The sequence below is a fragment of the Amblyomma mixtum genome, chromosome 3 (assembly GCF_055824585.1).
Source record: "Amblyomma mixtum isolate Tamu chromosome 3, ASM5582458v1, whole genome shotgun sequence".
Taxonomy (NCBI): Eukaryota; Metazoa; Arthropoda; class Arachnida; order Ixodida; family Ixodidae; genus Amblyomma; species Amblyomma mixtum.
Window position 1 is genome coordinate 313903594 of NC_143014.1, and position 14325 is coordinate 313917918.

The window sequence follows — 14325 nt, forward strand, 5'->3', positions numbered from 1 at the left end:
CGTTTCCTACGAGCCTGGAGACTATGTATGGATTTGGACACCCGTTCGCCATCGCGGACTGTCTGAAAAATTACTGCGCCGGTACTTCGGACCATAGCGTGTCCTCCGCCGCATCAGTGACGTTACTTACGAAGTAGAATCTGCCACCCGAGACCCCTCAAGCCGCAGACGACGCAAGCTCACTGACGTTGTACACGTCGTCCGAATGAAACCCTACCACGGCCCCCCTGCTGACCGATCTGGAGACGGATAGTGCCCCGTTTTGTGTTGTGCTCCTCCTGTACCAACCTACCCCACTATCTGTCATCCCGTAGCTCACCAGTATGCTCCTAGTCGGCCGCATCGAGGCGATGCTGCAAACAAGGGGGGCAATGACACATGCCTTCCTTAGAAGATAAGGAAGAACGCAACGGGCCATTGGAGAAAGACGAAGTGACTCTGCTCCGTCTCGTGCTGACCTGACTGGCTGCCGGTGTTCCTCGGCGCAGGAGACTTCTTTGTAACGTTACGTTACAATATCTTCTCTTGGCATATCATAGTTTAGCGAAAACTAATTAGAGATCGAGTATGCACTATCAGCGTCAATTGAAACGCGAACAAGCCAATTGAAACGCGAACAGCACAACTCGCAGATATTATACTAGGGAGGCAAAATACATGAGCAGTTGATTTTGCCATTGAAGCCGAAAAGACCGCTCTTCTTAAATGTTAATAGCCCACCACTGTATTTCACCTCGAGCCTCTAATATGCTTGATTTATTGTGCTCGCGTTTCAGTTGTTTTGTTCGCATCTTTTTGACGCTGATAGTACTTTCACCCAGTTCAGTCCAACCAGTCGCGCTTCCGTCGTTCGTTGACACACATATTCACAAAGCTGAGGACTGCAATTGTAGACAAAACGCAAACTTGAGAGCACTTTTTTCTTAAGATGATGTTGTGCAAATACTTTAACTGCAACTGACCTGTTTACGCAGAAAAAATATGCTTGCCCTTTAGCTGGTATACCATTCAATGGTTAACACCAAAATAAACTTGACACACAGTTTAGAACTCAAACAATTCACGCGTATTCATTGTGTACGCTTCCTTCTTTGCTTCTTCTTGCGTGAGTGGTGATAATTTCTGTGGTTTATATATTCACTCGTGCACTGTATTTTCGGCCTGTGACTCACATTGTGAGCGTGCACATCAATTTTATGGGGGGGGGGCCTTGCCTGCCAATTTTTTTTGCATTGCTTCTATGTTCGTCTTATTTCATACAAATTTTAGAAGTCACTTAGTTTTGTGTAAAGCCTTTAGACATATTGATCTGCTCAGGTACAATACTGATTTGGAAAGTGGCAACCTGTTTTATGAGGTGTGTGATTAGAGTGAAGTGCAAGTGCATTCCTTATAAGTGCACCGCCGTGTTTCCACAGTAGTTAAAGTGGTCGGCTGGGACTTCAAGCACGGCAATGTTAGTCGCATTTCGATGGAGGCGGAATGCTACAGACCGTAGGGATGCGAGATGTCAGCTCACGTTAATAAGACCCAGGCGATCGAACTTATCTGTAGACCTTCACTACGGCGTCCCTCATAACTTGAGTCGCGTCGGGACGTCAGCTTCATCAAACAAAACGAAACATGTACTTTGAAACGATGCAACCAGTTCACGGTCTACATTTAAAGAGTAGCCAGAAAATAGGGCGAGGGCGTTGTAATGACCATCGTCATCATCAGCCTGACTACACACACTGCAGGGCAAAGGCCTCTCCCATGTCTCCCCAATTAACCCTGTCCTTTGCCAACTGCGCCCACCGTATCCCCGGAAACTTCTTAATCTCGTCCGCCCACCTAACTTTCTGCCGCGCCCTGCTACTCTTGCCTTCTCTTGGAAGACACTCTGTTACCCTTAAGGACCAGCGGTTATCTTGCCTTCGCATTACATGCCCTGCCCAAGCCCACTTCTTCTTCTTGATTTCGACGAGGATGTCATTAACCCGCGTTTGTTCCCTCACCCGCTCTGCCCGCTCCCGGTCTCTTAGCGTTACACCTATCATTTCTCTTTCAATAGCTCGCCGCATATATGCCCATAACTTGACAACGCAGTGATTGGCATATATAAAGCCTAAAGTTACACAGAGTGCGCAAACATCTGACCCCACAACGATATGGTGTTTGCTTTACGCACAACCGGTCGAAAAAGCTGGCCACTTCCGAATGTTATCGAAGTGCATTTGCTAGCCAGGCAACACAAATTGGATCAATGGCTGTCCGCACAATGCGACTTAAGATTCAAAGTCCTCGCTTAAAAATTCTTCTAATTGTTTCGTTAGTCGCCGGCGTGGTGCATTTTCTCAGAATGCACGTGTGCCGTATGTTCGTTAGCATCAGTTTGTTTCAGTGCAATGATCCGAATAACATGGCATTCTTGAATTGCACGAAAACGTTGCCGAACGAGAAGGTACGAAAATATCCGACTCTCCCTAACGTACACTTGTTACCAACTTTGATTTCAGAGGCAGTATCCAGTCCCGAGAACCTTCCCATGAATCCTTTTCTACCATCGCCGTCGACCTCTGGGCTCGGAAATGCGGCCCATACAAATTGGGACGACCTTCCTATAAATTCTCTTCTACCATCGCCGTCGACCTCTGAGCTCGGAAATGCGGCTCATACCAATTTTAAATGACCTTCCTATGAATTCTCTTCTACCATCGCCATCGACCTCTGAGCTTGGAAATGCGGCCCATACAAATTGGAACGACCTTCCTATGAATTCTCTTCTACCATCGCCGTCGACCTCTGAGCTCGGAAATGCGGCCCATACAAGTTGGGAGTTGGGTCCTCCACTGGGTACGAGTGAAGAAAATCCTGTCTGGTATGAGAACGCTGACATAAGAGGACTTCCGCTGAGATGCAACTTCTGCCCACACACTAATGCGAACTTTGCCGATGCTTCGAGACACCTAGAATCGCACGAACCAGAAGAGGAATTTAAATGCTCCCTGTGCTCAACGGTGTTTTCTACGCCGTCCCATCTTAAGACACATGAACTCCCACACTGGGGAAAAACCACACAAGTGCGAGCAGTGCCTTTTTGCAACAGATAGAGGGGACACGCTAAATATGCACAAGCGTACGCACACAGGAGAAAAACCCTACAAATGTGAAGTGTGCCCTTATTGGGCGAATGAAAGGGAACTTCGGCCGTCACATTCGCACGCATATCAGTGCAGAGGTCTTTAACTGTACTCTATGTACATTCGTGGGTTCAAGCACTGAGAGCCTCAAAGAACACATGTCCGGACACAAGCAGTGAATTCTTCATAAATACGCGCATGTGAATGTCGATGCCTAATGGTGGCACATGTTTCGTCACAGAAATAATTATCCACTTTTTGAGGACAAGTTCGAGCTGTTATGTTTATTGTGTGGCATACATCCGGAATTTTTGTGCATAATTTTGTACAGACTTTTGCAGCTTCGAGTCATTAACGTTCACTGCTCACCGTTGCATGTTCTTATTAATTCGTCCTTTTAGCAGTAGGCACAGTGCATCTGTTGCTTCAGGTTTTACGTGGACAGCCAGATGGTGCGTCTTCTGTGTAATGTCAATACCAATAAAGTGGAGACTGCGAATACAATGTCGTTCACCGTAAGCTCTTCCTTGCTTTAAAGTGCAACTTGTCGAAAAAGCATGAAAGTTGATCATAGGTACATAAAAAAACGCTCTTTTATAGACTACCTTTTATAAGCCGAAGACAACTGGCAAATCCGTCGCATCCTCTTAGCTTTTCGCATTACAATTTCCACAGCATTTTCAGCCTGCGCTCTATGGATTTACAAGTGTTGTTCATTTACAGTTAATCATTTTGTCTTTTATTCCAATCTCAGGAACGTCTTAGCAACTTCCATGAATCTTTGATAGAATGCGGATGTCAATCGGTTATCTTTACGCGTGCTTAGCTGTCTGCATTATACCATCGCTTACAGCATGCGGTTGCGTAACGAAGTTGAAGAACAAAACATCAAACATTTCGTGTATCTCATGTTTCCCCAAATAAAATGTTTGCCAAGCCGCTACGCAGTATACATGCATCTCTGCCGTTCCCTAGCCTGGTTAGATGGTTACATCACCAGTAGAAAAATTGGAGGCTTATCAAGGTTAAGCCCAGTGGATGCGAAGCATGTCCTTAGCGTTTGGAGGCATCTTGACCGCATACACGCCCTGCGCAAAGACGCTGGCGCGGTTGCGGGCACAGAGACTGACGCGACGACGGGCGCGCGCCGCCTCATCCCTGGGGTGACGTCACATATCACGTGATGCAGCGATGGTGGCGCCGCCGCCGCGTCGCGCGCGACGGCGCGAACCGAAGCGTGGAGGCCTCCACCAGGCGACGTCCGACGGCGCGATATGGGGCCCCATCTGCAGCCGGTGTGACGTCATCACGTGACGTCACATCATGTGATCTCACTTCAAGGTCAATGGTGGCCACCGCCGGGAGGCGACCGACAGCGCGATATGAGGCCCCATCTGCAGCCAGTGTGACGTCATCGCGTGACGTCATGTCACGTGACCTACTTGAAGGTCACTTGAAGGTCAATGGTGGCCACCGCCGGACGTCGCGCGAAGGCCCGAAACCTACGTTAATATGCTTCGCATAAAACATACGCACTACCGTATCTCCCTCTCTTAGCGAAAGATAGAGAACGCTTAGACGGCCTCATTGGGAGCAGTACGCGCACAGCTTTACGCCTTCCCCCATGCACTTTCATAGAGCGCCTTCTTCGACTAGGAATACATAACACTTTCGAGGAACTCTGTGAGCCCACCAAAACGGCACAGCTAGCCAGACTCAAATGCCCCGCTGCAGGACGAGTTCTGCTGCAGTCTCTTCGCATATCGCCTGTCGGCATTATACCCGGCACTGACACAATCCCCACTCCCATAAAAGCTGCAGTTCAGATACCCCTTCCCTAAACACATGCACCCGGAGCGCGATCAAATGCGCAGGGAGACCCGGGCATTAGCGCTACACAGAGGTTACGGAGAGGATCCCAATGTGGCATATACTAATGCCTCGCTCTACGCATCAGACGCACAGGCAGCTATAGTGACTGTTCGGAGTGACTGCCACCCCATCACGCCAGGAACCTTTCTTACCTCATCCATAATCATGGCTGAGGAAACGGCTATCGCTCTAGCCTTCTCTTTTTCAGCCGCCACCAAAACTATTTCCGATTCGCAAACAGCAATCCTAAATTACAGCACTGGTCGTATCTCTCGGCAAGCCAGCACCATACTCCGACGCTGGAATCCCTCCAGAACCATAACGCTCATCTGGGCGCCAGCACATGCCGGACGAGGAGGCGCATGCCCTCGCCCAAGATCTTACCCTTCGTACGGGAGAGCACACCACCTCCTCCATCGAAGGGGAGTGTCTGTTAAATTTCAGTGGCATCCTACAACACTATCGCTCCAACAGACAGACATACGCACCTCCTCACCCTTCGCTATCAACCACGCAATCAACTTTCTGCCACAGGCTCCAAACTCGCACACTCCCGTACCTGATAGTCATGCACGGACGTTTCCCAGACCCATTCTCCTCCTCCTGTCGAGTATGCGGCAAACCAGGAGACTTTCTGCATGTACAGCTCGCCTGTTCTACTTACCCGCACCTCCCCCCCCCCCCTCCCCCAGAGGTGGCACTCACTTACTGTGGAACAGCTGATGTCCAGTTCAGCACTCCAAGACCAACGAGTCACCATCACCAGTGACTCTAACAGGCTGGCCTTCAAGGGTCTGGCACACCATTTGTAAGGGAGGAACCCGCTGTGTGGGCCCCTCTCGCAGGCCATGAGGGGGATCCTGCCCCCCACCTGTAATTTTTCATGGACAATAAAGTTTACACCACCACCACCTTCCTCTTCAAGCACAGGAGCTTACAGAACATTGGCTGTTTGCTCGCTCAGCAATATAAAAATTGGATGTGGCTTAGCTTGGGCGAAAGGAATATCCGTACTTACGCCATGGTTCAGCTGGTTGTGTAGCTGGTGGTGGTGCTTCGGTTTAGACTTGTGGCGATGCATCGGTTATACAATCCAATCCAATCCAGTCCAGTCCAGTCCAGTCCAATCCAGTCAGGCCGCCGTTCATGTGCACCGCCGTGGCACACGGACGGCGCGAGATGGTCGCCCAGCTCTTCGGCGTGACGTAACAACACCTGTGGCGCTCCTGGAGGAGAGAGTGGGAGTGAGGCCGCCGTTCATGTGCCCAGCCGTCGCACAAGGACAGCTCGAGATGGTCGCCCAGCTCTTCGGCGTGACGTCACAACACCTGTGGCGCGCCTGGCGGAGAGAGCGGGAGTTAGGCCGCTGTTCATGTGCACCGCCGTCACACACGGACGGTGGTGGTGGTGGTGTAAAACATTTCTTTGTACTATATACAGAGGTACTGCTTGGACCGTGCCTGAAGGGCCCGGCCCTCACAATCACTAGGAGGGATCCCAAGTCCGCGACCCCTGTGGCCTCCGCGGCGGCCCGGGCTCTTGTCACCAGGGCTCGTTGGTCCTGGAGAGGTGAGCAGCCGAGCGCGGCTTCGGCCGCTTATCTGATTTTTTCAGCCGCGTCCGCTCCGGCGGACGCAGTTGTTGCTGCGACGCGCGTCTTTTCTTGCCTTTTTCTCTTTCCTCTGATCTCTTACCTCTCCTCTATCTGCACGTGGCAGCGGTGGTGGCTTGTCTAGAGCCAGTAGCAGGCCCGTGCAATTTCCTTTTCATCCTTCTCTCAGTCACAACAACAACAACAACAACAGCAGGGCAGCCTCCCAGTCCTCTCGGGTGGGGTGGGGGTGGGGTGGGAAAGCAGGATTCGCCGGGCATGCCCACACCATGTGATACGTGTCCGGAAACACTTCCCCACAGTGTGGACACTCGCCCGAAAAGGCCGAATTGAAATGTTTGAGCACTGCCGGGCACAGTACCGTGTTGGTGTAGAGGCGAAGTAGCCAACGCTCCTCTGACTTATTGAGGCCTTTACAGGGGGGTGGGTATCGGCCGTGAGCGTTTTGATACAGGGGAGAGATCTCCCGAAAAGTAATAGCCGGATTAAAATTAGTAGCCGGATCAGGCGGCGAGAGAGGCGATGCCCGGTGGTTAAGCGCGCGGGCGGTAGTGTCCGCTATATTATTTCCCTCTATCCCCGCATGTGCTGGGGCCCAGATGATGGTGCGCCTGGTTGGGAAATCCCGGTACTCACATCTGTGTAAAATTTGGAAAGCACGATCTGGAATTTGGCCTTGTTCAAAATTTCGGCAAGCTTCTCTTGAGTCGGTGATAATGACTCGGGACGCTGGATCCGCAGCTGCAAGTGCTATAGAAACTTCCTCCGCGAATGTAATGTTGGGGGCACGGAAGGTGAGGCCCTGAACTGGGTTGTTTTCGTGGACAACGGCAGCCGTGTACCAAACCCCATGGTGTGGACCTGCCGCGTCCGTGTAAAATACCCCTGGTCGAGCACCATACTGCTTGGAAATTGCCTCCGCTCGCGCGAGGCGGCGGCCATCATGGGCATCTTTTGTCATGTTATTGGGGAGGGAGTGCGAAGCGCCAGGCCTCGGGCATGGATACCCGCTTCTCCTCTTGGGTTGTGTAATTGATGTGGAGGCGGGTCAGTAGGCGGCTACCCGCACGTGTTTTGCTTAACCGCAAGTATTGATTGCTGAGATGAGCCTCGCGCAGCTCCCCAAAGGTGTTCGTCATCCTCAGGCCGAGGAGACGTTGGTTGGATGTTGCAATTGGGAGGTCGAGAGCTCTCTTATAGATTTTTCGGGGAATCACTTCGAAAGCGATCTCATCGCATTTGCGCAGGCGGAGGTACGGTGCCGAATACAGGATTCGACTGGATACGAATGCATTGGCCAGCCGCAGGGCGTCTTTGCATCGCAACCCCCCTCGTTTGTTTGATACCCGGCGGACCATACGGCCCACCTGATCCCCCACCTTGTGGAGTTTCTTCAGCGTGGTGTCAATCTTGCGGCTCTTTTGTATGTAGAGTCCCAATACTCTGATTTCATCGTGTTCAGGTATCGGGCCACTAAGTAGGAAGAGGGCAATTTTGGATGTGCACCTTGGATTGGGACGCATGTGCACGAATTCCGATTTGCTCAGGGAGCACTCAAGGCCGCAGCGGTGTGCATAATCGTCCACAATAGCCGCCGCTTGCTGCAGGTTGGCCTCGATTTTACCAAACGAACCGTGTGTTGCCCAGAGGGTGATGTCGTCCGCGTACAGGGAATGCTGCACACCCGGGAGCTCACCCAGCAGGGTAGGGAACTTCATCATGGCCAGATTAAAGAGAAGAGGCTAGAGGACTGCTCCCTGTGGAGTCCCTCGCGTACCAAGTTGGTACGGGCCATGTTCACTGTCTTGGAGTCGGATATATGATTGCCGATCTGTGAGGAATTGCTTGATGTATTGGAATGTGTTGTACCCACAGTTCACTTGGGACAGGTGGGAGAGGATGATATCATGGGTAACATTGTCGAAAGCCCCCCGGAAGTCCAATGCGAGGACCACCTTGTCATCGCTAGTGTGCTCGACGGGATCAAGAATCTCTCTATGAAGTTGCAGCAGCACATCTTGTGCGGACCGGTGTGGGCGGAACCCGTACATGGTGTCTGCAAAGGCGCTGTGCCCTGCAAAGGTAGGTGGATAGTCTGTCACGGACCATGGTCTCCAACTTCCCCACACAAGAAATGAGAGATATGGGCCGGAGGTTGTCAGTGTTGAGAGGTTTGCCTGGTTTGGGTATGAATGTGATGAGAGCCGCCTTCCAATCCACTGGGAGAGGCGTACCTCCCGTCCAGATGGCATTGAAGTATTCGAGCAGCCGCTCGTAGGCCGGTTCGAGTAGGTTAGCGAGAAGTTTCACAGTTACCTTGTCCCTGCCCGGGGCTGTCCCTCGTTTCATTTTGGCCAGGGCCGCTTTGAGGTCGTGAAGCTGGAAAGTTCGATCCAGCTCTGCGTTCTCAGAACCTGCATACGAGTACGCCGGACCACGCGAATCCTGGTCTGTGTACAGATATTTGTCTCGGAGCGCGTCAGCCAGTTTGTGTCTCCGTTGAAGGTGTGAATTGCTCGTTGAAGATGTTTTTGTGTTTCGGTGCGGGTTTGGGTCGGATCAATGAGGGCACGGAAAAGGCGCCACGTGCTCCGGCTCGACATTTGCCCGAGCAGCGGTGTTGCATCGGTCTACCCAGTTCGAGGCGGCGAGTTGGGCCGCATACTCTGCCGCTTGTTGGGTGAGTTCCGCGATGCGGATTTTGAGTTGCCGATTGTACTTCTGCCGGCGCCATCGGCGGACGAGGATGTGCCGGGCCTCCCAGTGGTGAAGGAGGTGGTTGTCCACCGCCGGGTTCGCCTCTGAGAGCTGAACGTGGTGTTCGGTATCTTTGAGTTGGCAGAAGAGGTGTTGTGACCATGTAGTGTAACCTTGATCCGCTATAGGGGTAGGGTTAGTGTAGTTGGATCTGAATTTGGTCCAGTCTGGAAGGGTTGCTTTAGTGTGAGGTCTTGTAAGGGGTTTGGTGCGGATTGTGGTCGCAAGAATGCAGTGGTCGCTACCCAGGGTTTCCTCGGTGTTGTGCCATTCTGCATATCTAATATTTTTGGTAAATGTGAGATCTGGGCACGTGTCGCGTGCCACGGAGTTCCCAATGCGAGTGGGTTGTGCAGGGTCCGTGTGAAGAGTAAGGCCCAACGTTGACGCAAGTTCCGCCAGCTTGCGTCCTCGTTTTTCTTCACGTATATATCCCCATAAGGGGCTAGGGGCATTAAAGTCCCCAACGATTATGAGGGGGTCCCTGTTCGCCACCTTTAACGCCCGAGTGAATAAGTCCAGAAATGTGACGTTTGGAAGTTTTGGAGAGCTGTAAACGTTGAGCACGTGTAATGGGGGGGTCTTGTTTGCGTAGCGGAAGGATCGTCACCATCGCATACGAGAAAATCGCCTTGTAATCCAGGTCCACCGGGGAGGCCGTATAATTTTTATGTAAGCAGAGGCAGCTCTGCGCATCCTGCTGATACACTGAGTAATTTGTGAGGGTGGCTGCGTCCCCCGGCTCTTGGAGGGCCACTACAGCAGGAGGACTGGGGAACGTTGTTAGGAAAAGCCGTAGGTCGGACCGCTTAGTACGGGCCTTGAAACCTCTGCAGTTCCACTGTAAAATTTGGAGAGGGGCCGAATTGCTGCGTGAGTACCATCGCGGTTTATTAATGTCCGCCATGATTATGATTAGAATTTATGCTTACTAGGAAGGGGCCCGCCTCTGAGCCGGGTGCCCCAATGACAGCAGGTTGCGTCACGCTGGGCAGGTTGAGGGCGGGCTCCTGTTCCTCATGTGCGACTTTTGGTCTACCAGCCTTAATATTGGGGCTCCTTATACGCTTGAGTTGGCCGGAGCGCCAGGTAGTTACAGTTTGTTTCGTCATATGTGCGGGTATAATGGTAGGAATTTTGTCTAGAGCCGCCTTGATGGTGACTGCGATTTGCATTTCTAAGGCGGAGAATGCGGAGTTCATCTGGGCCTCCAGTGTGCTAACCCTCGCCTCAAGCGCAGACTGCGCGGTTTTAGTCTGCGCGTTCGCCGGTGTGTCGCTATCCATCTCCTCCACCGCGGGGGGAGTGGGCCTCTAGGTTAGAAAATTTTGGCGCGCCTCAGTGAGGGCAAGACGCTTCTCTAGGTTAGCGATTTCCTCTTTGAGGGCGGAAATTTGGGATTGCTCGGCCGTTTTTGTCGGCGGTTTGGAAGGGGGGGGGGGGATGAGGAGGGACTGCCCTGCCCTTGCTGCTCACCTGGGATCCCTGGATGACGGCTTGCGCCCATGTCCGCGAAGAGCCTGGTGGGGGGGTACTCGTTCGTTTCTCCACGTCGGCTTGGGGTGGTGGTGGTATTGACTTAGGCAACTCCGGCTTGTCGGTAGATGGACCGCCTGGCTTTCCAGGAGATGGACCGCCTGGCTTGCCGGTAGATGGAGCGCCTGGATTGCCGGTAGATGTACCGCCTGGCTTGCCGGTAGACGGACCGCCTGGCTTGCTCGGGGGCTGGTTGGCTCCCTTGTCCTTGGCTTGGCGGGGCCGCCGTTTCCGGCGTTTACGGCGGCCCTTCTTGTGCGTCGGTCCCTGCTCCAGGTGCAGGGGCTGGGGGGTTCGATACATTGCAACGCACCCGCGGGCACCCGTGGTATGGGCTCCGCCGCAGAGAGAGCATTTGGAACGCACTCGTGAGAGACCCGCACCCCCTCAAAGAGCTCGGCTTGTTGGCCGCACACACCACATTTGCCCGGTCTTGGGCCGGGGCAGGCGTCCATACGGTGACCGACAACACCGCAGTGACCGCAGGCCGGGATGGTGCGCTGATATTCACGGACTTGGATGAGCATACACTCGTAATGTACGTAGCGCGGCTTCAGCTTTCCGGAAAATGTTATTCGCGCCTTGTTTGACGTGCCGAATTTGCGTATCTCCAGAATCTCGCCATGGCGCCACTCGAGACTTGAGCGGAGGGATTCCGCTGTATCTGTATTGCGTACTGTTACCACGCCGTAACAGACGTTACCACCGTCTTGCCTTAGGTGGCCTGTAAGTTGGACTTTCTTATTTTGCAGATTTATCTCGAAGTCCCCGATAAGTTTATGTTGAATTTCGGGTTTTGAAGTGTAAATTAGGATTAAATTTTGGTCGCGTACCGGAAGAATTGTGAAAAATTGTGAGCAGTCCGGTCCGAGGTAGGTTATGAACGCCCGCCCGTATCTGTTCTTTTCGAATACCTCTTGCAATGATACTCGAGTTCGCGGCTTGAGGAGTACCACGAAGTCTTCGGGTGTCGGTTTTGGTAATGGCTGCGGCCTCCAGGTCGTAAGAGGCCGGCCCGCTGTGCGTTGAGCGGAGTTGTCGGAGCTGGCGCCGGCGGCGGGAGCGGCACGGGAGGCCGCGTCGACGGACGCCGCTTTTAGGGCACGGCCCTGCTCTCGGCGAGCTACCGCGGCAGCGAGCGTGGCGCTCTTGAAGCTTGCTGCTGTTGTCTCACCCACGTTATGGGGATGAACGGTGGTCCACGCCATCGCCTCCGAGTCATATCCCATGGCTGGTGGCTTGTGGGAAGGCCATATTATCGCGGAGCAGGGGCTCCGCTGCGCCGGGCGTTGGCGCCGCTGTCAGGCCTAGCGGCGCCATCCAGCGTGGTCGAAACTTCGCTTTGCCAGGATTTGTAAAAGGGGATCTCACCTCGGAAAAAATGATATCCGCCGATCCCCTGTGACTTCCGGAGCACGGTGGTGCAGGTCTTGCTGGCCCGGGGCGGAAAAAATCCGGGGCTCCAGCCAAGAATCGGCAGAGCCGATGCGCACCTGCTGAACGCTCGGCGCGCGTCCCACGCTCTCCCACAAGGACGGCGCGAGATCATCGCCCAGCTCTTCGGCGTGACGTCACACAGAGGTCATGCGAAAGGTCATTTCATGTGCACCGCCGTTGCACCGCAAATGCTTGAAAGTGAAAGTAGTATTGCGTTCGCAATAAAACTTCAAGCACTCTTTCACACGCATGTCAGTGAGGTCCCCAGCGCCGACAGCGTCAAATTAATCATTTTCAAGAGAGAGAGAGAAAGAAACTTTATTTCAACAGGAATTCGGAGCACGACCCCAATGCACTAAAGTGTGTATGTTCCTAAGGTCCATAACACTGGCAGTCCGGCCGGTGGCGATGGCCTGCACGGCCGGGTCCTCCGAGCGCAGAGGGTTTCCCAGTCATCCCAGGTCTTGAGGTTCTCTAGGTCCCGCGGGGGAGGGTCCGCCGGGCAGAGGGAAAGGATGTGGAGGGAAGAAGCGAAGGGTTCTGGGCATAGGGCACATGCGGGAGTGGGAAAGGATGGATGATAGTGGGCTAGGTTAAGGGGGGAGGGGAGAGTGTCTCTAGTGTGCGCCAGAGTGTTGCGTGTTTGTTATCTAGGGAGGGGTGGGGCAATCATTTTCAAGCATTCCTTTTGTTTGCAGAAGCAAGCAAGGGCCGTTCTCAAGAGGCGCAAGTCAAAATTTTACTTTTTCAGAGCGTAGCTCTTTGGCGCCCGTTTCTGCGTTCGCGGCTTCGCCGTCGCCGTTGTCCGCTTGTGAGGGGAAAAGGTCCCCCAGCAGGTTCGAGCGTCCTCCGAGGTGGGGCCCCGGCTCCAAACATCTGGTTCTCAACTAATGTTGAAGCTTTTTGGAGCTTTCTGAAGGAGAACGTCAGTGATGGTGGCCGGAGACTAAAAAAGTTCAGCACAGCGGGTGGGAATCCTCGATGCAAATGCTTAACTATTTATTTCTTTTCTCTGTTGCTATACTCGTGATAAGGCTCTTTCCCTCTAACTGCAAATACTCTTTCTCCGCGATTCTCCACCAGCGCAACTCTGGAAGACTGGAGAATGTGAAGGCTGCATATTCGTGAATGATGGTGCTAACATATGACGGTGCAAGCCTGGGATACGTTCCCAGGCAAGCGCGCTGGTGGAAAGACTGCCCCCGTGGATGTTTTCAAAGCGGCGTCAGTCTGTCGGAGTTAGTGAATGCATGCTTCTTTTTCGCCTATAAAGTCGGAGGCTTTCTTTTTGGACAAGAACGCGCTCGCTTTGCAGCCTTTCTACACACGATCAGAAGTACCTCTACAATGACAGATGTTCTGCTGTGGTTGCGGTGGACCCAAGCTTTTCCTTTAAGAGAGAAGGTTATTCTTATGAAATTTGCGTGACTTTTCCCCTTTTGACTAAGTAATTCCGGGGTCACAAAACACCAGACCCGAAAAAGATTATTTTACCTCAACTATCGCGTATAAGCAGGACTCGGAACCGTAAGCTCAGACATAAACGCGGGAACAGGACCAGGTGATTGGCAGGCTGTCTCGCAGGCAACGCGTGAAAATGTTTTTCAGGAACTGGAGTGCCGCGTAAACCTTTCGTGGCCAGCTGTACGTCGAAAAAATTGTCCTTTTTTAAAATAATTCATTTTCATTTTTTGCAGGTTTTCACAGAGCGTAACCTGATAACAAGATACGGTGGCAGATTTTCACCATTAGCACGGGTGGTGTTCTTAACCAGCCACCCAGAGTCCGGAATAGCTGTCCCCCACAGGACCGAACAGGTAGTGGCATTGAGTTTAAGCAGGAATCTAACCAACAAGTGACAAACGGTGAGGAGGGTCCGTGAGGGAAGCGGGAGGTTACTTTCGCCGTTTCCAGCCTAGAGATTAAGTTACTGTTCTGTTCTAAGCAGCAGACAGACGCTTCGGTGGCAGCAACACAAAAAGCTCTTTA